General features: G+C 44.1%; 1 pseudogene; it reads left to right on the top strand.

Annotated features, from left to right (window-relative positions):
• The window catches only part of LOC140105479 (alpha-2-macroglobulin-like), a 58248-nt pseudogene extending 38850 nt beyond the window's left edge, over positions 1–19398 (top strand).
• Positions 19399–25525: the final 6127 nt, after the last annotated feature.

The raw sequence follows: 25525 nt of genomic DNA, 5'->3' as shown, positions 1-25525 counted from the left end.
TTTCAATTAAAAATCTGAAGGGTATCAAATGATTTAAGAAAATATCAAAGGGAGATTTCAATTGTCATTTGTTACTGACAGGGCTGGCGTTAGGGAGCGTCAAACTAGGCATTTGCCCAGGGCCCCCTATCATAAAGGGACTCCCTGCATGTGGACTTTTGTGAGCAGAGGATGTAATTGCTCCTTTAACCCCTTAAGGACGTAGCCATTTTACAGCTTAAGGCTCAGTCCCATTTTTTGGATTCTGACATGCGTCGCTTTATATGGTTATAACTTTTGAACACTGTTACTTATCAAAACTATTCTGAGATTGTTTTTTCCCCACATGTTGTACTTCATTTTAGTGGTAAATTTTGGCTGATAAGTTTTGCGTTTATTTACAAAAAAAAAGAAAATATGATGAATTTTCTGAAAAATTTGCCATTTTTGAAATTTGAAATCATTGCGTTTTCAGGCAGATAGATGTACCACCTAAATAAATTGCTGAATAACATTTCCCATTTGTCTACTTTACATTTTCACCATTTTTGAAATGTCTGGATAATTTATTTTGATGTCACGCGGCTTACAAATCGAATAGCGCTTTTCCGGATTTTCAGAATTGACTATTTTGGGGATAAATACAGTTTTGAATGAAAATTTACATATTTAGCATCAAAACCCCCCTATATAATCAACCCAATTTCAAATCTGCACCCCTCAAGCTATCAGAAACAGATTTTACGAAGATTGTTAACCCCTTGAGATCTTCATAGTAATTACATCAAAATGGAGGCGAAATTTAGAATAGTCAAATTGTGCCGGTTATACGTTCATTTAGCCCTAAAATTTACACATTTCCAAAAGATAAAAATACAAAACCCACCATACAATTTGTTCTACAATTTCTCCCGAGTGCAGAGACCCCCCACATGTGGCCGTGACTTGTTTTATGGGCACACAGTGAGGCGCAGAAGGGAAGGAGCACCCTACAGCTGCCAGGATTTTACTTTCCTCATTGGCCTCTTTTGAAGGCTGTAAAATTTTCGCTTTTGCGCTATTAGGGCCATGTGATGCCATTTTTTTTGCGGGATGAGATGCTTTTTCCATTGTTACCATTTTGGGGTTGGTATCACCTATTGTTGAAAATTTAGGAACTTCTTTTTGAGAGCAGGAGTAGAAAAGCATCAATTCTCTACTGGTTTTTTTACTTTTTTTGTGGTGTTCACCGTATAGACTAATAATCATGTTATCTTTATTCTATGGGTCGATACGATTACGGGGATACCAGACACGAATATATTTTCTTGCGTTTTACTAAATTTGTAAAATAAAACCCTATTGTGGGGAAAAATCTATCATTTTTGTATTGCCATCTTCCAAGTGGCATAACTTTGTTACGTTTTTGGCTACGGAGCTGGTTGATGGCTTGTTTTTTGCGGGACACGTTGTACTTTGCACCAGTATCATTCTAGAGTACATATGTTTTTTTGATCACTTTTTATAGCATTTTTTGTGGGATTGAATAGGTAAAATCATAATTTTTGGAGGGTTTATAACAGTTTTCTTTTACGGCGTTCATCATGCGGGTTCAATAATTATTTATTTTTATTCTTCGGGTTGTTACGGACGCGGTGATACTATATATGTGGATTTTGTGTTTATGATTTTTTTTCAGTTATATGTCTCTTTATATGTTTTGGGGCTTTTGGGCATTTTTGGTGATTTATTACTTTATTTTTTTATTGAATAATTTTTTTTTTTAATTTTTCACTTTTTCCACCATGGGAAATGAACAAGCATTAATCTGATTGCTTGTTCATAATAATACCCTGCAATACTTATGTATTGCAGGGCATTATCAGTGTTAGCCTATGCACTTGCATAGGGTGGCACTCTGCCAGTAAGATGACGTCATAGACGCCATCTTACCGGCAGTTCCTGCAGGTAACACTGGGGTCCAGATCGGACCCCAGTGATACCGTAGCAATGATCGGTGCCCCCCGAAAATGATTCGGGGGGCCGATCGTGGGGGAAAGACCCCCCAGATGCATGTTAGATGCCACGGTTGCGATGACCGCGGCATTTAACAGGTTAATCACTCGCGATCAGAGACAACTCCGATCGCGGGTGTTACACTGGGGTGCCGGCTATCAGTCACAGCCGGCACCCCGTGTTTCCCGATGCCGGTTCGGCTCAAATCTTGAGCTGAACCGGCATCGGCTCAGCGTCCGATATATCGGACGCTGAGCGTTAAGTCACTGAGCTCAGCGTCCGATATATCGGACGCTGAGCGTTAAGAGGTTAATACCCCTTGGTTGATGCCCTGGTGAATATGTTTATCATCTATCTCCTGTCTTTATATCGATCATCTGTTATCTATCTCCTATAATTTGTCTATTTCCTATCTATATATCTGTCTATCTAACCATTTATACATCTTGCTTTTTGTCTATTTATCTATATATCTCCTATCTATTATCTATACATCAGTAGATCTTCTATCTTTCTTCAGTTGTATCTATTTCTCATATATATATATATATATATATATATATATATATATATATATATATATATATCTTTTATCAGCTATCTCGCCATCTATATATAATCTACTTTATATTTCTGCATCTATAAATCTCTATCATCTTTCTAATGTATCTTCTATCATCCATCTCCCTATCATCAGTCTCTCCTATGAGATTCTCCTACAGTCCCATATTACAGACACTTACCTACTACTGTGTGTAACTACAAAGTGTTATTATTGTGCAGGGATAGAGGAGCCTCTTACTGACTGTGACTGCTCATATAATAGTTTTATTTTGGGGCCCCACTTTTAGTTCTGACAAGGGCCCCACTTTGTCTAAAACCATCCCTGGTTACAGATTCATAAAAAAGCCCAACTAATTGTTGTCACGTGGTCTAAAATAATCAGGCTGTAAACATTAATCTCATTATATTCCCCTACAGACGGACAGCTGCACTTGGAGGATTCTGCTGCTCCACCTCCTGCGGACTCCAACTGGTACCGAGCTCCATCAGCAGATGTCGAGTTGAACTCCTATTGGCTCCTGGCTCTTCTGTCTGGTCCAAACCCAGATATAGGCAAAGCTTCACCCATTGTGAACTGGTTGAGCAAGCAGTAAAATCCAAATGGTGGATTCTCTTCTACTCAGGTAACACATCGATTCTAAACAATACCTAATATTACCAAGTCTTATAAACGGTTCCTTGAACTTGCAGGCCGCCTGTTCAAAGAACAAAGCCTAATAGACATGAAATACCTTTCAGCCAAATACCTGCACTGCCAACCTCTACAGTATGTTTCCACATAGAAATATTCCTGGCATGGCTTGAAAATCCATGTTTACTTCAGTTGGTAGAATAACTAAAAAGCTACTACCAGACGCCGGGTACTGGCCATGACTTATCTTCTGTGTCATCGACAAGGGTTGTACAACTATCTAATAGGGAAACCTATAATGTTTTTGGTTTTCAAAAAAACCTCACTCAATGTATTTCCTTAATTGAGAAGGCAAACAGAAGGGGGTTCAACGTAGAGCCACAAAAATGATAAGGGGTATGGAGGGTCTCAGTTATGAGGAAAGATTAAAACAACTAGATTTATTTACTCTGGAAAAGAGACGACTACGAGGAGACATGATCAATATATATAAATATATGAATGGCCCATACAAAAAATATGGTGGTAAGTTGTTTCAGATTAAATCTAATCAAAAGACGAGGGGGCACTGTCTCCGTCACAGCAGGGGCGCTGGTCACAGCAGGGACAGCAGAGAGCTTCAAGAAGGGTCTAGTTGCCTTTTTACACCTAAATAACATTGTTGGTTATATTATATAGAATTGTTTCCCCTAAATCCCTTCCTCATCCAATCCCTTCCCTTCCTTGGTTGAACTTGATGCACATGTGTCTTTTTTCAACCGTATAAACTATGATACTATGATATTGTGCCAATTGCCAGAGGAACTGGTGAAGGTGATGCCTTTTGCCCAACAACATTTGATGTATCGACTTCAGGAACTCTCCTTTGATTTATAGTGATAAAGTGTTCATTTTGCAGGACACAGTGGTGGCTCTTCAGGCTATGGCCAAGTATGCAGAGCTGGTATTTTCTGATAAAGTAGATGTGACCGTAGAAGTCACTTCGAAATCAGGATTCCATGAGCAGTTCCATGTGGATAAGAATAACCGTCTCCTACTCCAGAGGGCATCACTATCCAAAATCCCAGAAGATTACACTGTGACAGCAACAGGCGCTGGTTGTGTCTATTTTCAGGTGAGCAGAAATATATTTATTCTTCCGGTTTGAAGTTAAAGTGTTCTGACTATAACTATGTATATTGGACTATTAATTTATTTGATTATTGATCTTTGGGGATGTTTAAGTGGTAGTCTAAGTAGATAACAGGCCACAGTAGAACCAAAAATACCAAAAACAAAGAGCTAGAGAGATTTATGAAAAATATGTATATGCTTTATTTACATTCCAAATAATACACATTTACAACTCCCAAAAAGAAAATGTGGGAAATTTACAAAATACAGGGGAAACAAGGTGTCCCAGGTGGAAATGGAACCACACAGAGTACCAACGCCCCCCCCCCCTCCTTCCCGTGCTCAAAAATCAAAGCGTGCCAATTATGAGTAACAATTATAACTATGTCCAACAATAGGACCAAAAAAGGTAGGGGAAGATGAACAACGCAGTGCAAATTAAGCCAATTCAACTAACCGGAGGTACCTTACGGTATAGAAAGTTTTTAGCTTTGCATGTCGCACTTACCCGCAGACATGGTGGAGGCAGGCGGAGGGGAATCAGAGGGAAGGCCGATCAGGTACACCCTGACGGGTGTTTCGCACAGATGTTTCGTCGGGAGATGCTTCGTCCCATTTCTACCTGGGACACCTTGTTTCCCCTTTATTTTGTAAATTTCCCAAATTATCTTTTTGGGAGTTGTAAATGTGTATTATTTGGAATGTTAATAAAGCATATACATATTTTTCATAAATCTCTCTAGCTCTTTGTTTTTGGTATTGTTGACTCTATATTATTGAGAGCTGAACAGGATATACTTTGTATGAGTGGACAAAGTGGAGCCAAAACCGAGATTATTGATCTTTGGTGAGGCTTGAGGTGGTGGTCTAAGTAGATACCAGTTCATAGATAGACCTCCCAATGGCTTGGGAAGTGTAGGGCACTTGTCCTTGACTCCTGCAGGTTCTAGGATTCTAACTTTTGTTTCTGGAGGAGCCAAACTGGGATTATTGATCTTTGGGGATGTTTGAGTGGTAGTTTAAGTAGATAGCAGGTGACAGAGGAGCCAAAACCCAGATTATTGATCTTCAGGGAGGTTTGAGGTAGTAGTCTAAATAGAAAACAGGGCACTTTTCCTTGACTCCTGCAGATTCTAGGGTTACAATAGAGTTACTGAAGAGTTATAGAAAAGGTATTAAAGGACCTTAAGATATAATTGAAATGAGTGCAAAATTGCACTTTTGTTGAAGAAAGTTTGATTTTTATTGCTGCTCTTTGTTGCATCTTTGCACTAAAGATTGATTCATCCCTTCTAATAGATTGAACAAATTTAGCTCCACATCAGGTAGTATTTCTGTCTGTTATACAGTATATCAACACATTACATTATAAATTGTGTATATTCTAAAACTATTTAAAGAAATTACTTATATACTATACAAAAAAAATTGTCTCATTCTCCAAACTTTTTGCCCAACTTGAGAACTGGTAGATGTGCAGGGAAAATCCAAACTTATCTGATAATAAAACATTTGTATAATAGTGTAATGTGCAGCGACATGAACCCCACTGGATGAGCCTCATAGTTGTTAGACCATATAGGTTCCTAATGACCTTGACATAACAAAAAACAATATCCCCTGAGTAGTAAAGAAAATTGAGAAGTACAGATGGTCCCCTACTTAAGGACACCCAAGTTGCAGGCCACCCCTAGTTACAGACGGACCCCTCTGCCCACTGTGACCTCTGGCGAAGTCTCTGAATGCTATTACATTAGTTCCAGGCTGCAATGATCAGCTGTAATGTGTCTGTAATGAAGCTTTATTGATAATCCTTGGTCCCTTTACAGCAAAAAATGTTAAAACTCCAATTGTCAATGGGGCAGAAAAAATTTAATACAATTATAAAATATACAGTTTCGACTTAAATACAAATTCAACTTAAGAACAAACCTATGGGACCTATCTTGTATATAACCTGGGGACTGCCTTTTCTGGTTTCCTGTACTGTACTTTTTCTTTTTGGTTTCAGTTCAGACTTTTTGGTCAAACAGCAGTACAAGAAACCAGACAATGGGGGACATGTATCCTTCTTATTGCTTTTTTTTTTGGTAGACTTTTTGTGAGAGTTTTAGGTGCAGAACCAAGCAGTGGCCGTATTAATCTTTGTTTCCCAGATGTTTGTTGAACTTGTGAGACTTTTAGGCTCTGAAATTGTCCCATTCTTGTGCCTTATAAGTCCCAAAACAGAGAGTGCTAGACCCAGACTTACTTTTGGTAAACTACAATTTGGGACTAAAAAGTTGCACACCGCAAAAAGTCTCAAACGTGAGACTAAACAGGCAACTCATCACATGTATCAAAAAGGGGAAAAACTTAAGATACATTTCAATGATGAAGTAGGCCAACTTCAGGAAACCTGAAAAAGTGGCAGCCAAAAAACTATGATACATGTGGCCCCAATGTGGTGATAGATGTCACCCGATGTGCTTTATATGACATGTAGTACCATAGTCCTGCTCAATTTAAATGGTAAATCACTTCTCTATCTCACAGGCGGTTCTGAAGTATAATGTTCCTCCCCCAAAAGATGAGGCCCCTTTCTCATTGAGTGTAAAATCGTCTTCGAGAAAAGAATGTGTGGAGGATTCTGTGGCCAAATTTGAGCTTCTCATCACTGCTGCGTGGTCCACACCACAACTTATAATCTTTTCTGTTAGCGCTCAACAACCTGATAATACAGAATATTTGGAATAACTGAAATTGTAAATGGATATGGGAAGTAAATGAGTTACACAAATGGTAAAAACATCAACTTCACTTAAAGCTTCTGGATTCTCCTACATGGAGGTAAAATGTTTGACTGTTTCATCAACTGAGAGCAGTATATGATTATATAAGGGGTTGGCTGTGGTGGTCTTCTTCAAAATGGCTTTTTCTCTTGTTTTTCTTCATGATCCTTCAGAAAGTAACTCTTAGGCCGTTCCACACTTGCTAGTGTGATGCGATGAACTCGCATCACACTTGCAACGCATGCTGCCGGGAACACAGGTCCCAAACGCTGCACCGCGGGAGTGAACTGACATGCTGAGTTCACTCCCGCGGTGCTTTCCCGGCAGCTTGCGTTGCCTTAAGTAGTTACCATCACACTTCTCACCACTTTCTGGGGGTCTCTTCTCTGATTGTCTCCCAACTCAATGGCCAACTCAAGGGACATCTCAGGATTACCAGGCCAGGGCCCAATATTTTTTGTCCTAGAGGGCACTTCACTGTCTACCCTCACTGAGCTTGCCTTTAAGAGCCCTAGTACTGATGCGTCTACTTTCTTATGTGAACCATCATGCCTAATAATCCAGAGGCCAGTATTACCGATTTCCTCGCTGTCTCCGGACTTGGTATTTGGTCTGAATCTTTTGGTCACTACAGGCGGTCCCCTACTTAAGAACACTCCACTTACATACGACCCCTAGTTACAAACGGACCCCTGGATATTGGTAATTTATTGTCCTAGGCTACAATAAACAGCTGTAACAGTTATCACAGGTGTCTGTAATGAAGCTTTATTGTTATTCCTGGTTCTTATGACAACCCAACATTTTTAAAATCCAATTGTCACAGAGACCAAAAAAGTTCTGGCTGGGATTACAATGATAACTAGAGATGAGCGAGCATTAAAATGCTCGGGTACTCGTTACTCGAGCCAAACATTTCCTGATGCTCGAGTGCTCGTTTCGAGTAACGAGCCCCATTGAAATCAATGGGAGACCCGAGCATTTTTTAGTAAAATTAAAAACTGAACGAGCACTGTTCAGTGCAGATGTTTTCACTAAAAGAACAGAGTGAAAGAACACTGCAGAACAGATTGCAGATGTTCGGGAACATCTGCGATCTGCTCCGGAGACACGCGTGCAGAACGATGTTCTCTGCAATAGTATTTGAAGAACAATATGTGTAGAGAACAACTTGCAGATGTTGTCAAACATCTGCAAGTTGTTCTTCACACATATTGTTCTTCAAATACTATTGCACCGTGCAAGCGTGTCTCCGGAACATCTGCGATCTGCTCCGGAGACACGCGTGCAGAACGGTGTTCTCCGCAATAGTATTTGAAGAACAATATGTGTGAAGAACAACTTGCAGATGTTTGACAACATCTGCAAGTTGTTCTCTACACATATTGTTCTTCGAATACTATTGCGGAGAACACTGTTCTGCACGCGTGTCTCCGGAGCAGATCGCAGATGTTCGCGAACATCTGCAATCTATTCTGCACTGTGTTCTTTCACTGTGTTCTTCAATTAAATGATTAAATTAAATCTTTTAATTGTATTTTTTTACTGTTCTTTACTTTTTTTTTTTAAATTAAATGCTCGTTATCGAGCAGGTCAAATACTCGTCCGAGCAACGAGCCGGTCCGAGTATGCTAATACTCGACCGAGCATCAAGCTCGGACGAGTATACTCGCTCATCACTAATGATAACATATACAGTTCCGACTTAAATCAACTTAAGAATAAACCTACAGACCCTATCTTGTATGTAACCCGGGGACTGCCTGTACTGCAAAGTGGAACAGTGAGCCACAATGTCAGTAGGAAAAACCACTAGCCCCAATATTACAGACAATAGCACAGAAATAATTACAGTCAATTTATAAAAAATGAGTAAAATTGAAGCAAATGAATCATGTAATATCTGTATTTTTTATTTTATCAGTTATACCGGTAAACGAGAGAAATCTAATATGGCCGTTATTAGAATCAAGATGTTGTCTGGTTATATTCCAGTGAAGAGCACAGTAAGGAAGGTAAGTGTGAGGAAGCCCCTCTTTAGAGAATAGGCAATGGTTATGTTGTACTGTGGTGTAGCAACAAAGGTAGGGGGGGGGGGGGACAACCGGATGATATGGGCAGAGGTCAGAAGAAGAACCCAGCCATTGCTGAATGACCCGACCTCTCAATCATTAACAGGTGGATGTAATCCGGCCTCCAACAATGCTGATTTACCAACTGTAAGATGGGGGTCAGATGACAACTGTCAGGAGATAGATGCAGGTCCCACAGGAGAAAATCAGAGGTAGATATTTTCAAAAGTGTGTAGTGATACTGTATCTTTAAAAAAAAAATTGTTGGATGCAATAGCAAATTATTTTCTTATAAAACTCATTAATACAGTATTTTTCGGACTACGAGGCGCATCGGATTATAAGGCGCAACATCAATAAATGCCTGCTAAAACGTCTAGGTTCATATATAAGGCGCACCTGATTATAAGGGTGAATGACCAGCAGGTGGCAGACCTGTGCACAGTTCAAGGCAGCTGTTGTCTGTAAGTGAGGTTCATATATAAGGCGCACTGGACTATAAGGCGCACCTTTGATTTCTGAGAAAATCAAAGGATTTTTTGTGCACCTAATAGTCCAAAAAATACAGTAATAATTTATTGAAAGCAGCAGTTTGTGTAATGTTCATAATCACCGTGAGGAGGGAGGAGAATTCACCAGTCCCAGCCTCTAGGGTGGTATTTACGACTAAATCAGAACTTGTACGGCCGATCTGTAATAAATTTGGCCCTATGATTTGAGCCCAATGCTAATATGGAAATATAGATGTAAAAGTGATACTGCCTATGGAGGCCTGAAGGTGCCAAAAAGTATTTGGCAATTTTAGAGGAAACTACCATTATAAAGGACACAAAGTAAATTGGGTGGTGAGCTTTAATTTGTGACTGCTACTTATTCTACCTCTTATGAGAGTTTATATCAGAGATAATTTTAATAACTTAGGAATCATAATACACTTAATACTCACAATATACTAAAGCTCTGATTCTTATCCATGGACTGTCCCTGGCATTAAAGGCCGAATCTGTTAGGCATGGGGTCAAAGTAAAATAAGGGCCAAAGTTTTGTGGGAAAAAAGCTAAGTAAAATAACCATTATGGGGGCCATGATCAGAAATACAAATTGATGCCCAGATCAAGGCCCCATAGAGATCTATAGCACACGGTCAAAGTACATGTCCTATACATAGCCACTTTACAGAGGCCACCACATGGCTTTCTTTCTTTCTCCCCTCTCCTGCAGACAGCAGTGTGCTAGCGCAGATTAGCACCATATACTGTATAAACTTTGAAAAACTATGAAAATGGTTCAAACATATTAAAATGGATCAGAGTGGATAGGGTTGGCTCCCGGTTTCAGTGGGCCCCTTTGCAGTAAACTCATAGTACAGCATTAAAAATTCAGAAACTGAAACTGTCTGTTCCAAAGTTTATTATACCAAACAGCCCCCTCATTGTTATTTTGCTTAAGCCCCCCCCACCCCCACCCTATGGATTTGTTAGATGTTGGCTCCTCCAGCAGCTCTGGGCCCTGGCACTTGCCCAGGTATGACTGGATAATAAATCTGGAGCATTTGTAGATGTTTTAGTTTATGTTTTCGGCTGCAAAATTTTGGCACAATTTGCTCCGTTTGCCCAATTTATGGCACGTCGCTTTCTCTGCGAAGCCACGGCAACTTTTTAAAGAAACCATAAAAATGTGGCATTTAAGTAGACGAGACAGATTTAACTAAAAGTGTAGTAAAAATCTCAGTTACGGTAAATCCCCCCAAATGGTCTCTGAATCGGAATCATTAATGAGCATCTGACATTCTTGGAGGTTAAGAAACTGTTTTACATGACATTGTCAATACGATTTTTAACACCAATTTCTTTTTCACAGTTGGAGACGGACAAGTTAATACAGAAAAGTGACATTAAGGCCGACGTGGTGACGTTGTACCTGGAACAGGTTATTATTATAACTTTTATGTGGCCTCGGGATAAAAATGACTTCTAAGAACATCGGATTCCATGTTATTACAATACGTTAACTTGCTTTTATTGAAGCTTATTTCCATGTGGATCTGTGTCCATGATTCCATCTCTGAATCATGGACACTTCCAGGTCAGAAGTTTTATACATGACAATATTATCTCCCTGTAGATTGATCACAGCCATGTTAACCTCTCCTTCATGGTGGAACAGGACGTTGTGGTGAAGGACCTAAAACCGGCAACAGTAGAAGTGTATGACTATTATGAGACAGGTAAGTCTGTTAATGCTGAGCACTTCCCGATCTTGTTCTGTACTGTAGTGTATGGATGGGGTTATCTGCCTCCTTCTATATACACTTTAATAAACCTAGTTGATTAGATGGATCTGTGTCTTTTCTCAACCACAACATAGAGTTAAATGTTTCTACTTTTTGTCTCCTAGATGAACGCGCCATCGTAGAATACAACCTCCCCTGTGGTTCTGGTAGGTGGATCTCACTTTACTTGTTCTGTAGTATCTTTCATATTTGTTTTGATGAAGTTTAACTTTACAAGGATTTCATATAAAGTTCCATCCTACATGCTTTACCTACAGTATAAGGCAATGGGGCTCATTTACTAAGGGTCCAAACGTCGCACTTTCGTCAGGTTTCCCGACGATTTCCGATTTGCGGCGAATTGCCCCGGGACTTTGGTACACACGATCAGATTTTGGCGCATCGGCGCCGGCTTTCACGTGACAGAAATTGGGGGTTGTGGCCGTCGGACAACCCGAAGGATTCGGACAACGCGCAAGATTTAACATTTAGAATTGGGACGCAAGACACGCACTTACAAGCATCGGGAAGAAGAAGGTGAACTCCGGCGGACCTTGGTGGGGAAGTGACGGATGCAGGAACTCGGGTGCATGATCTTCATGAATCTCGCCGGTCTTCATCCTCGTCGGACCGTCCGAATCGGGGATCGCGACAGGACCAGGTAAGTAAACTTGCCCCAATGTCTCACACCCCGAGGAGTAAAGAGTAAAGAAGATCTCCAGTGGAAACACAACTTTCCATCCCTGCCCCACGTTCTGTATATTGTTTATTCAGATAAACTTAATTTTTTAAAAACTCCCTTGATTTATTATTTGACACCAGCACCATTTTTTGTTTTTGGCTTTCCATTTTTTTTTTATCAACCCTCCTATTTTTGTTGTGTTTTAACTAGAGATGAGCGAGCACTAAAATGCTCGGGTACTCGTTATTCGAGACGAACTTTTCCCGATGCTCGAGTGCTCGTCTCGAATAACGAGCCCCATTGAAGTCAATGGGAGACTCGAGCATTTTTCAAGGGGACCAAGGCTCTGCACAGGGAAGCTTGGCCAAACACCTGGGAACCTCAGAAAAGGATGGAAACACCACGGAAATGGACAGGAAACAGCAGGGGCAGCATGCATGGATGCCTCTGAGGCTGCTTAATCGCACCATTATGCCAAAATTATGGGCAACAGCATGGCCATGACAGAGTGACAGAATGAAGCTAGATAGCATGTAAAACATCTAATAATTGACCCTGACACTATAGGGGACAGCATGCAGAGGCAGCGGCAGCAGCGGCAGGCTAGAGAGTGGCATGGCGACATACCCTAAATGGACTCAGGCTTCAAACCAATGGGTGGCAGAGAGGAACCAAAGGAGGTGAGCAAGAAGCGCTCAAATAATATTGGTACATGATAAAAGTTTGCCAGTATATTTTGTGGATTACACAGCAGGGTGGCGACAAAGTTAACATGGAAGCCATGAAAACAACCCAAAATTCTGCCTGACACAGCTCGTTTGATAAGGGGACCATGTATGGAGGCAGTGAACTAGTAGTAGATTAAAGGTGCTGCAGTTAAAACTATGTTAGTTGGATCTTGGCATGGAGCTGGCGCTCCGCTGCCAGGCGAGCTTTCGCCAATCCAAGCCCCTGTCTCTAGGCTACTCCCCAAACAGCACTTCTAAGAACCTTTTGTATAAGATCAAGTGTAGTAGCGTTCTTATAAGTTAGGGATATGGCGGGTGAGGGGAATGTAAACAGATGCGCAAGAAGCGCTGAAATAATATCGGTAAATGATAAAAGTTTGCCAGTATATTTTGTGGATTACACAGCAGGGTGGCGACAAAGTTAACAACTTTGATGTGGAATCCATGAAAACAACCCAAATTTCTGCCTGACACACCTCGTTTGATAAGGGGACGATGTATGGAGGCAGCTATATGGACGACTTTTGGAGGTAGCAATGGAGACAACGTGTGGAGGCTGCTATGGAGACAATTTAATTTGGATAGTGCCTGTATGTGGCAAAAAAGTTTTCAAACCAGAGGAGCAGGTAGGTGGCCCTCCAGAAAAATGAAATAGATTGAGTGCCTGTATGTGGCAGTCCAAAAAAGTTTTCAAACCAGAGGACCGGGTCGGTGGCCCTCCATAAAAATTAAATGCATAAAGTACTATAGCTAGAGCCAGTGGGCCCTGTCAAAAAATAGCCAGTTTCCTCTGCTTTAGTGTACAAAGAGGAGGAGAAGGAGGAAAATGAGGAGGAGGAGGAGTGCATAAATTATTCAGGTTGAGCTTCCTTCACCTGGTGGAGATTGGAAATTATGAGAAATCCAGGCTTTATTCATCTTAATAAGCGTCAGCCTGTCAGCGCTGTCAGTCGACAGGCGTGTACGCTTATCGGTGATGATGCCACCAGCTGCACTGAAAACCCGCTCGGACAAGATGCTAGCGGCAGGGCAGGCAAGAACCTCCAAGGCGTACAGCGCCAGTTCGTGCCACATGTCCAGCTTTGAAACCCAGTAGTTGTAGGGAGCTGTGTCATCATTTAGGACGATGGTATGGTCAGCTACGTACTCCCTCACCATCTTTCTGTAAAGCTCAGCCCTACTCTGCCGAGACTGGGGACAGGTGACAGTGTCTTGCTGGGGTGACATAAAGCTGGCAAAAGCCTTGTAAAGCGTACCCTTGCCAGTGCTGGACAAGCTGCCTGCTCGCCTACTCTCCCTCGCTACTTGTCCCGCAGAACTACGCACTCTGCCGCTAGCGCTGTCAGAAGGGAAATAGTGTTTCAGCTTGTGCACCTGGGCCTGCTGGTATTCATGCATTCTCACACTCCTTTCCTCTCCAGGGATGAGAGTGGAAAGATTTTGCTTGTACCGTGGGTCCAGGAGAGTGAATACCCAGTAATCGGTGCTGGAATAAATTCTTTGAACGCGAGGGTCACGGGATAGGCAGCCTAGCATGAAATCTGCCATATGCGCCAGAGTACCAACGCACAAGAATTCACTCCCCTCACTGGCCTGACTGTCCATTTCCTCCTCCTCCAACTCCTCCAACTCCTCTTCTTCTGCCCATACACGCTGAACAGTGAAGGACTGAACAATGGTCCCCTCTTGTGTCTCACCAACATTCTCCTCCTCTTCCTCCTCCTCCTCCTCCACCTCCTCCGATATGCGCTGAGAAACAGACCTGAGGGTGCTTTGGCTATCAACAAGGGAATCTTCTTCCCCCGTCTCTTGTGACGAGCGCAAAGCTTCCGACTTCATGCTGATCAGAGAGTTTTTCAACAGGCCAAGCAGCGGGATGGTGAGGCTGATGATGGCGGCATCGCCACTGACCATCTGTGTTGACTCCTCAAAGTTACTCAGCACCTGACAGATATCAGACATCCACGTCCACTCCTCATTGTAGACTTGAGGAAGCTGACTGACCTGACTACCAGTTCTGGTGGAAGTTGACATCTGGCAGTCTACAATCGCTCGGCGCTGCTGGTAAACTCTGGATAACATGGTCAGTGTTGAATTCCACCTCGTGGGCACGTCGCACAACAGTCGGTGAGCGGGCAGTTGGAGGCGGCGCTGCGCTGCCCTGAGAGTGGCAGCATCTGTGCTGGACTTCCTGAAATGCGCACAGATGCGGCGCACCTTCGTGAGCAAATCAGACAGATTGGGGTATGTCTTGAGGAAACGCTGAACTATCAGATTTAACACATGGGCCAGGCATGGCACATGTGTCAGTCTGCCGAGTTGCAGAGCCGCCACCAGGTTACGGCCGTTGTCACACACAACCATGCCTGGCTTCAGGTTCAGCGGTGCCAGCCACAGATCAGTCTGCGCCGTGATGCCCTGTAATAGTTCTTGGGTGCTGTGCCTTTTATCGCCTAGGCTCAGCAGTTTGAGCACCGCCTGCTGTCGCTTAGCGACGGCACTGCTGCTGTGCCTAGAGCTACCGACTGATGGCGCCATGCCCACGGATGGTAGTTCGGAGGAGGAGGTGGAGGAGGGGTGGGAGGAGGAGGAGGCATAGTAGGCCTGAAACACCTGGACCGAGGTAGGCCCCGCAATCCTCGGCGTCGGCAGTATATGACCAGCCGCAGGGTCAGACTCGGTCCCAGCCTCCACCAAGTTAACCCAATGTGCCGTCAGCGATATATAGTGGCCCTGCCCGGCAGCACTCGTCCACGTGTCCGTGGTCAGGTGGACCTTGTCAGAAACGGCGTGGTCAGGGCACGGATGATGTTGTCTGACACGTGCTGGTGCAGGGCTGGGACGGCACATCGGGAAAAGTAGTGGCGGCTGGGGACCGAATACCGAGGGGCGGCCGCCGCCATGAGGTTGCGAAAGGCCTCGGTCTCTACTAGCCTATAGGGCAGCATCTCCAGGCTAAGCAATCTGGAGATGTGGACATTAAGGGCTTGGGCGTGCGGGTGGGTTGCACTATATTTGCGTTTCCGCTCCAGCGTCTGGGGTATGGAGAGCTGAACGCTGGTGGATGCTGTGGAGGATCGTGGAGGCGACGATGGGGTTTTTGTGGCAGGGTCCTGGGCAGGGGGCTGACTATCAGCTGACACAGGGGAAGGAGCAGTGGTGTGCACGGCCGGAGGTGAACGGGCTTGTTGCCACTGAGTGGTAGTTAAGCTAGTAGTGGTGGAACCCCTGCTGATCCTGGTTTGGCAAATGTTGCACACCACAGTCCGTCGGTCATCCGGTGTTTCCTTAAAGAACCTCCAGACTTCTGAAAATCTAGCCCTCGCCGCAGGAGCCCTCGCCACGGGAGCTTCACTAGTTGACACATTTGCCGCTGATGCACCAGCTCTGGCCCTGCCTCTCCGTCTGGCCCCACCACTGCCTCTTCCAACCTGTTCTGGTCGAGGACTCTCCTCCGTCTCAGAAGCACTGTGTTCACCCGGCCTATCAACCCAGCTTGGGTCTGTCACCTCATCATCCTCCGATCCCTCAGTCTGCTCCCCCCTCGGACTTCCTGCCCTGACAACAACTTCCCCACTGTCTGACAACTGTGTCTCCTCATCGTCGGACACCTCTTTACACACTTCTTCCACTACGTCAAGAAGGTCATCATCACCCACAGACTGCGACTGGTGGAAAACCTGGGCATCGGAAAATTGCTCAGCAGCAACCGGACAAGTGGTTTGTGACTGTGGGAAGGGTCCAGAAAACAGTTCCTCAGAGTATGCCGGTTCAAATGCCAAATTTTCCTGGGAGGGGGCAGACTGGGGGGGAGGAGGCTGAGGTGCAGGAGCTGGAGGAGTGCCGATTTCGGTGACATGGGTGGACTGCGTGGAAGACTGACTGGTGGACAAATTGCTCGAAGCATTGTCAATCCACGACATCACCTGTTCGCACTGTTCTGGCCTCAACAGTGCTCTACCACGAGTCCCAGTAACTACAGACATGAACCTAGGGAGTGTAGCTCTGCGGCGTTCCCCTGCTCCCTCATAAGCAGGTGGTGTCTCACCCCGCCCAGGACCACGGCCTCTGACCCCTGCAGTAGTTGGACGCCCACGTCCCCGCCCTCGTCCTCTACTCCTAGCCCTCGGGTTAAACATTTTGAAAATGAGAGTTATAACTTTAATTTTTTTGTAACTTTTTTTTGTGTTTTTTGTTTTTTTTGTGTTTTTTAGTTTTTAAAACCAAACGATGCTATCCTATTGCTATGGCTATTTTCTAGCCAAGTATGAAAGCACACTGCTATGCCAGATGAGATGACGCTGAGTTATTAAAAAAATAAACGTAAAATACAAAAGGAAATGGCAGACTGTGCCTAATTGAAATCCAACCCCTAATAAATTTTCCCACTTCGGTCTTTGCGATGGATATGTGCGTCACTAAGCGCAAAACACAGTGGTCGCAAGTCTTACTACAAATTGCTCACAATTTGCTAGTAGATGCACTGCAGCAAGGCCAGCCACCAGCAGATCAACCAGAAATCAAATATATATAACGCTACTGTAGGCGTAAGTAAGCCGTTTGGATTCTCCTATGGCTATTTTCTAGCCAAGTATGAAAGCACACTGCTATGCCAGATGAGATGAAACTGAGTTATTCAAAAAAATAAACGTAAAATAAAAAGAAACTGCCAGACTGTGCCTAATTGAAATCAAACCCCTAATAAATTTTCCCACTTTGGTGTTTGAGGTGGATATGTGTGTCACTAAGAGCTAAACACAACGGTAGCAAGTCCCCCTGCAAATTCCTCACAATATGGTACTAGCTGCACTACTAGTGCCAGCAAGCCCAGCCACAAGCAAACAAAAAAAAAAAGTATAACGTTATTGTAGCCCTAAGAAGGGCTGTTGGGTTCTTGTAGAATCACTCCTGCCTAACACTATTCTAATAGAACACCCTAACGCTTTCCCTGACCAGCAGCAGCTCTCTCCCTAGCGGCATCCAGACACAGAATGATCCGAGCAGCGCAGGCAGGGGCTAGTCTATTCCAGGGTCACCTGATCTGGCCAGCCAACCACTGCTATCGACGTGTAAGGGTACCACGTCATGCTGGGTGGAGTGCAGAGTCTCCTGGCTTGTGATTGGCTCTGTTTCTGGCCGCCAAAAAGCAAAACGGCGGGAGCTGCCATTTTCTCGAGCGGGCGAAGTATTCGTCCGAGCAACGAGCAGTTTCGAGTACGCTAATGCTCGAACGAGCATCAAGCTCGGACGAGTATGTTCGCTCATCTCTAGTGTCCATGCAATCTGTTGGCCGGTGCACACTATGATGCGGCAGTGTCGCCGCTGATGTTGTCATAGTGTGTGCCGGCAAGCAGATCGTGTGGACACGTCTCTGCCGGCTAATATAGCAAAGAGAAGACCGAAAAGGAGCCACCAGAAGCTGCAATGAGCATCGGGAGCCGCGACAAGCATCAGGGCGGCGGAAGGTGAGTATGTAAGTTTGTTTTTTGTATGTGCTTGGAAAACTGCAGGCTGGCTGTATACTACACAGGGCTGGCTTTAGACTACATGGGGGCCGGCTGGCTGTATACTACATGGGGGCTGGATGTATACTACATGGGGGCTGGCCGTATACAATATGGGCCTGTCTGGCTGTATACTACTAGGGGCTGGCTGGCTGTGTACTACATGGGGCTGGCTGGCTGTATACTACATGGGGGCTGGCTGTATACAATATGGGGCTGTCTGGCTGTATACTACTGGGGGCCGACTGGCTGTATACTACTGGGGGCCGACTGGCTGTGTACTACATGGGGCTGGCTGGCTGTTTACTACATGGGGCTGGCTGTATACAATATGGGGCTGTCTGGCTGTATACTACTGGAGGCTGGCTGGCTGTATACTACATGGGGCTGGCATGCAGGGTGCATTAGAAGTTTCATGAAAGGCCTGAGGATTATGGCCCCCACCTATCATGGCAGGCAATCACCTGGATGCAATGATTGGGGGAGGGGACTTAAGTCAATTTTTAGATTTTCAGTGTTTTCTCTTCCTTTCTTCCTTGCTATGAATCCCAAGATTACCATTATCATATGACATTATGGAGACTAAACCACTTTAGATGGAAATGCAGTGCAATTATCCTCGCTATCTCCTAAATAAGTTGATTTATCCTAAGTATACAGTCAGGGAGACTAAGCTTATTTATTTCTGCAACATTATTATGTGTAACATGGAGATTTGTAGTGACCATAATATAAAGGGGCAAATTTATCAAGCAGTCTGAAAGTCAGAATATTCCTAGTTGCCCATGGCAACCAACCACAGCTCAGCTTTCATTTATCCAGTGCTCATGAATATTTTAAAGCTGAGCTGTGATTGGTTGCCATGGGAAACTAGAAATTTTCTGACTTTCAGACAGATTGATAAATTTGTCCAAAAATGTAAAAGGGCTGCAGGAATATTTAACCCCTCTACTTTTATTTTTTCACTACAGATAAGTCTGAAAATTCAAGATAAGACACACCCACTGTGTAAGCTGCATCGAAGACTACAACCCAACACTGGAAGTTTAAAGTCCAATTAAACTATTATGATAGCAATAAAGAGACAAATAACAGGACAGATCTATGTCTCACGTGTGACAATTATTCCCCAGCTACCAGTCTGTAGCTTGTAGGTCATAAATACAATTAAAGGGATTAAAGGGAAACTGTCACCAGGGACCCCTTTTTTAAGATCCCCATGCCCCCAGAGACAATTAGTGGCATATCCCTAAACTGTTTTTATCCAAATTATGTAATTAGTGGATCCAATGATAACTCATATTAAGCTTTACCTGGTTCCTGCGAGCTGTGTCCCCTCTGTCCCCTGGGCGTGTACATCACAGACCCGAGAGCCCACCCCTCCTGTGTACTGAGCAGGTGAGATGGAGAATTCTAAAATTGAATATTTGGAATATGTCTCTTTGTGTGATCACAAAGGGATGGAATTAAAGAAAAAGAAGCAAAGGTAGATGTGGCATTCATTATAGGTCTTCCTTCCTAAACTTCCCTATCAAATGGTTCAACCCTGGTTATAGATCGATCGTCCCTCTTATCCCATTGGGTCTCACAGGACAGGGATGTGATGAGACACAGTACCAGGACATTGTAGATATCTAAGAAATCTTTACGGTTCCTTCATTTTGGATCAAAGAGGTTAGATGACAATTTCCTTATTTAAAGGGGTTGGCCACTAATAAGAGACTTTACCAGGATACAAAGTACAATACTTTACTATAATGAATCATATTGTACTTACTTTGGTAATTTATCTCTTCTGTATGAAGTAGTCAGGTCTTCATGTGACCTCTCCTGTGGACTTCTGGTGGATCAAGGGGACTGTACACTCATTACTGTATGTACAGGCCTAGGACATCAGCACAGCCCTCCAACTACTGATATGGGGGTCGTGTCCAAGGAGACGACATTCAGTGTATCATCCCCTGATCCGCTGGAAGACCAAAGGACATTGGCCATGTGACCCAGAGCTCCAATATACAGTGAAGACTAGGGTAAGGACAATATGGGTGAACCTATTAGACATCAGTGTATCAGTGTCCAAGCCCTTTAATACCCATGATCCCGAAAACCTCAGCTCATCCGCGCTGCGTGACATCATTGTGAAGAAGTTCGGAGGGAGAGGCGGTAATGGGTCCTGCATTCATAACAACAAGAATGGACAGTCGCCTACATTGGTCGGGGGGAACATGAACGACAACATAGTGTAAATTACAATTACGAAAATGAACACAATCCATTAAAAAGCGGCAATAACATGGACTGCCGTATCTAATGCGCAGCAGACTATAGTCTAATATATCATGAAAGCATGGGCCGAGCCCAACAAGAAAGGAGGGAGGGGGGGGGGTTTGTGGATCAAGGATCTTCCTCTGAATTTTGTAGAAATACCTGGATGAATGGCAGTGCTGGATCTGTGATACCACCTGAGGGTTCTGAGACATGGAATACCATAGATATAAAACCAACAAATATGAAATAACATACATGTCTGCTTTAAAGAAACAGATATATGACAGCCCCTCCACAGACATACTATATATATATATATAAAAAAAGAAACATTTGCATATTACAACCACACACACATACTGTATACTGTATATACATTTCCATTACAGTCTTATATGCATATATCATGTTCACCTTGTACACCAAATAACCTATACAGGTGGTTCCCTACTTAAGGACACCCTACTTACAGACGACCCCTAGTTACAGACGGACCCCTCTGCCCTCTGGTGAAGCTCTCTGAATGTTACTTTAGTCCCAGACTGCAATAATCAGCTGTAAGATGTCTGTAATGAAGCTTTATTGATAATCCTTGGTCCAATTACAGCAAAAAAATTTGAAACTCCAATTGTCAATGGGGCAAAAAAAAATTTTTTGTCTGGATTTACAATGATAAAATATACAGTTTCGACTTATATACAAATTCAACTTAAGAACAAACCTCCGGACCCTATCTTGTACGCAACCCGGGGACTGCCTGTATAGATCTGGATTATACACTTATGTTAAGCAGAATATACATGTTACACATACACCTCATACATATATACAGTACACATTACTTATTCCCATATATGTACAATATGTTTACATCAATTTATAGGACCACCTCAGCCTACTTGTGTGCATGGGTTTTGGCTGTAGGCCATTTTAGTGCAGCATTGGTCTGAAGAGTTAAATGGGTTTTCCCAGAAAAGAAAATTCTCAGATTTCAATCCCCTAGTGATGTTTACACAATAAAGATCATTTTAACCCTTTATTTCACAATGTTACTCAGTTTTATTGCTGTTTTAGCTCCTATCACTCCTTAGGCTGCTCAGTGCAAAATCCCAGGGTGTGGGCAGGGCCTCTCTAAGTAGACACATTATGATCCATCTAGTTCTGTGGGGTGACAATGTGGTTACATTATCAGGGTACAGGTGTATATGCACTTTCATCTGGCTTCTGACATTGTACTAATACACTGACACATAGAAAGAGAGATGAGACAGATCAGAGATGCATGAGATTACACATAGGCTGACAGACTTTTACACTGTGAGCTCTGCTAGATCTCACAGACATGTCCCTGCCTCTCCCTTCCCCTGGATCAATTATCTCCTGTAGTTTGTAGTCTCCCTCTCTGTTCACCATGTGCTGACACGAAGTGATCAGTGAGAGTCTCTGAGCTCCATGCAAGGGGCGGGGCTACAGGGACGCAGCAGAGAGACAGAAATCTGAGCTCCACGATCTCACATAGAAATCCAAGATGGCAGCCCGACCCTAAGTCAGAAGTTACTGGGTCGTGTCTAGGGGCAACTAGACGTAAGATGTAAAAGGACTTTAGATGATGTCATCCTAGTCACACGACTTTAAGCTCTCTCTCAATGTTCTATACAGCAGACTATCATAGCGCCGAGACCTGTCAATTTGTCAGGACTTGAACCAGCAGACTCTGCTGTCCCAGGCTGCAACTCTACCAACTGAGCTATGCAGCTCTCTGGACAGCTCCAGTGCTGATCCTTGGCCTAGTTCTTGATCTTCCAGTTCCCGTTTCCCTGCTTTTGCTCCACCCCTTCCTTGATTGAACTTCCTATTTAAACTCAGCCTTGCTTATACTTCCTTGCAAGATTATTATGCTTCCAGTCTGTAATCTAGCTTGTCTTGATTGACTTCTCTATTGTGCAACAACCACCGGTTTCCTCCTGACTACGATATGTGCCTGCCTCGTCAAAACTGACGCTGATCTTCTGTGCTACGACCCCGGCTTCCTCCTTACTATGCTACCTGCCTGCTCCTCTGTACTGCTAAGCCTCTCCTGTGTTCCCACCTCTGGCATCACTGATTACGATTCCTGCCTGCAATAACCCAAGTAAGTTGCAACATTTCGGCCGGCTGCACACGTGGCATTTTGAACCCATTTCTGGGCCGTTTTTAAGCAGTTTGTTAAACGCATACATTAAAAAATGCCTCAGTTTTTTACCAGTTTTATCAATTATCTTAATTAAAACAGGTCAAAACCGGATACATTTTTAAACGGACGACTTAAAAACGGGTTCAAAACGCTACGTGTGCCACCAGCCTTAGACTCCAAAGCTGGATCCAGATCATTACACAATCAGGAACAAGGATCCAGAACAGTGCAAGTAAATTGTAACATGAAGGACTAAAATAGTGTAAATAACGCACATCAAGTGAGTTGCATGGACGCCATGGAAAAGAACCGTTTAGAGATAGAGGCAATGCTTTTCAAACATAGTTTTCACTGAAGTCTTTGTTTTCGGTGGGCATTTGCATGACAGGTTCTCGGGCAACCTGAAATTTGTCTTTTAAAACCCTACACCCCTCCAGCTGTAAAAGCAAAACAGGTGACAATGTTTCCTTGAGACAAACTGTCTTATTTATTGGGCAAAGCAGCAGATCAGCTACACACTGAAGTGGACAAGTGCTCTCATCATGTGTGTGCTGTTCCCCTTAGTTATATACATTGTTATACAGCTGTTCATATTACTGCATTGTGTTCTGCCTCCATTCTTTTTATATGTTACATATATTGGTGCTTTACTGCCATCTACTGGTCAGGGTGTACATGTGCTCCCTCTGCTTGTTTTGATAAAGTTTTTTTTAAAGTGGGTGTGGCTTTGGAGCCCTGTGCCCTGGATATTTCCTGTGACAGCCATTTCCGGTTGCCTGTAATGGGGAACACACATGTTTTGGGCTACTGAAGCATCAATTTCTGACCAGCAGCGACAGGTGTCAGTAGCTACAGCAGCAAAAGGTGTCAGCAGCAGGGCCAGATTAAGGCTGGTGGGGGCCGCTGGGTGCAAAATCTCGTGGAGGCCCCCACTGAGTGTAGCATACATACACGTCCTCCTGCTCACCATCCACTATCCCAGCAGTAACACAGCTACATACAGCCGCCTCGCCCCCAGTAACACAGCTACATACAGCCGCCTCGCCCCCAGTAACACAGCTACATACAGCCGCCTCGCCCCCAGTAACACAGCTACATACAGCCGCCTCGCCCCCAGTAACACAGCTACATACAGCCGCCTTGCCCCCAGTAACACAGCTACATACAGCCGCCTCGCCCCCAGTAACACAGCTACATACAGCCGCCTCGCCCCCAGTAACACAGCTACATACAGCCGCCTCGCCCCCAGTAACACAGCTACATACAGCCGCTTCGCCCCCAGTAACACAGCTACATACAGCCGCCTCGCCCCCAGTAACACAGCTACATACAGCCGCCTCGCCCCCAGTAACACAGCTACATACAGCCGCCTCGCCCCCAGTAACACAGCTACATACAGCCGCCTCGCCCCCAGTAACACAGCTACATACAGCCGCCTCGCCCCCAGTAACACAGCTACATACAGCCGCTTCGCCCCCAGTAACACAGCTACATACAGCCGCCTCGCCCCCAGTAACACAGCTACATACAGCCGCCTCGCCCCCAGTAACACAGCTACATACAGCCGCCTCGCCCCCAGTAACACAGCTACATACAGCCGCCTCGCCCCCAGTAACACAGCTACATACAGCCGCCTCGCCCCCAGTAACATACAAACCTAAGCAATACACTTAAGCCACACAGTCCCATGCATACAACCACTTACTTGTAAGTTCTCTCTTCTCCATGTGTAGTTTGTTGTCACTACTTGTTACTATTTAGAAATGTGTCACAAGACACGCACTTACAAGCACCGGGAAGAAACAGGTGACTCCGGCGGACCTCGGCGCAGAAGCGACGGATGCAGGAACTCGGGCGCATGAGCTTCGTGAATCGCGGCAGACCCGAATCCTCGTCATTCAGCGCACCGCGGGATCATGACAAGAACGGGGTAAGTAAATCTGCCCCACTGACTCCTGTCCCAATGCCCCCTTTCTGCTTTTTCAACAGCAACTACATGAGCTCTATCCTCACCTGTTACCTGGGTCAGCCGCTTCACTCATTCTGATCAGATTGACTATAACCATTAACCCTTCAGAGGACACTAAAGACAAACAAAAACAAGATCAAAGCTTCCACACACTGGGGCTCATTTACTAAGGGTCACGCTGCTCACTTTCATCGGACTGAGACCTTGTTGCACTCATTTCACTCTATAACTGTATCCATGATACTTCGCCAAAGCGCCACATAAATCAATGTTGTATCACATATTCAGTAACAGAAATCTTTCAGCAGGGCCAAAAGGTTTTTTAGCTCATGACCCCTGAATCTGGATTGGAACTTGCTTTTTGTACTAATATAAACTGTTTTCTTCTTTGTTTTGTTTGCACTTGTGTTTGGTTTTGGTGAATGAAGAAATACTGTATACAGTATGTTGTCTCATTTGTTATCTTCTATTGCTTCATTTTGGCAGCCATGTCTTTTAAGGAATTGATATCTCCTTGATGCTGACTAGAGATGAGCGAACATACTCGTCCGAGCTTGATGCTCGTTCGAGCATTAGCGTACTCGAAACTGCTCGTTGCTTGGACGAATACTTCGCCCGCTCGATAAAATGGCATCTCCCGCCGTTTTGCTTTTTGGCGGCCAGAAACAGAGCCAATCACAAGCCAGGAGACTCTGCACTCCACCCAGCATGACGTGGTACCCTTACACGTCAATAGCAGTGGTTGGCTGGCCAGATCAGGTGACCCTGGAATAGACTAGCCCCTGCCTGCGCTGCTCGGATCAT

Source organism: Engystomops pustulosus, chromosome 11, assembly GCF_040894005.1.
Source record: "Engystomops pustulosus chromosome 11, aEngPut4.maternal, whole genome shotgun sequence".
NCBI classification, from domain to species: Eukaryota; Metazoa; Chordata; class Amphibia; order Anura; family Leptodactylidae; genus Engystomops; species Engystomops pustulosus.
Note: the sequence above shows the minus strand (reverse complement) of the source record. Positions and strands in the feature narration are given on the sequence as shown.